Genomic DNA, 543 nt, shown 5'->3' on the forward strand with positions numbered 1-543 from the left:
AACAAACAATACTCCAACTGTTTTTCTAAATTTACTTTATAAAAAAGCGAAACGAAATATAATCACTTTTTCATTACATACAAAACTGAACTATTTTAATAGCTGAAACAGTAGTATAAGGTTTTTTTTCTTCTTTTTTTGGGGGGAAAAGTGGAAAAAAGACGGACTAGGGCCTATATTTGATGCTCTTGCAGGGCTCTAATCCACTTCATCCAATGCTGTTTTGTTCTCATCTGTGAGCATGCTCTTGATATATGTGTTTTACCATTTTGTTGAGTTTAAAACGTGTGACACATTCGTTCTGCTCTCACTGATCATTTGGATCATTAGGTGTGCAAATGTAGGCTATAATGGCCTTTTCTTTATTTTTTCAGTTTTATTTAAATTTGTAGTTAAAATAACTAAAAATAAATGTATTTTAAAGTTTAGAATTAGACAGCCTTTGCACACAGGCTTACGCTGGTAACTCATCAGTGGACTTTCCTCATCAGTATAGGCTATATTTTTTCACACTTTTCTCATTCTATATTTCTGACGTTCCAA

General features: G+C 32.2%; 1 protein-coding gene across 1 annotated transcript in view; it reads right to left on the reverse strand.

Moving 5' to 3' along the window:
• LOC107737565 (rap1 GTPase-activating protein 1-like) overlaps positions 1–543 on the reverse strand; it is a 65,769-nt gene that overhangs the window by 24,892 nt on the left and 40,334 nt on the right. The window lies entirely within an intron of this gene.

Source organism: Sinocyclocheilus rhinocerous, unplaced genomic scaffold (assembly GCF_001515625.1).
Source record: "Sinocyclocheilus rhinocerous isolate Xijiao unplaced genomic scaffold, SAMN03320098_v1.1 scaffold72, whole genome shotgun sequence".
In the NCBI taxonomy this organism is placed as follows: Eukaryota; Metazoa; Chordata; class Actinopteri; order Cypriniformes; family Cyprinidae; genus Sinocyclocheilus; species Sinocyclocheilus rhinocerous.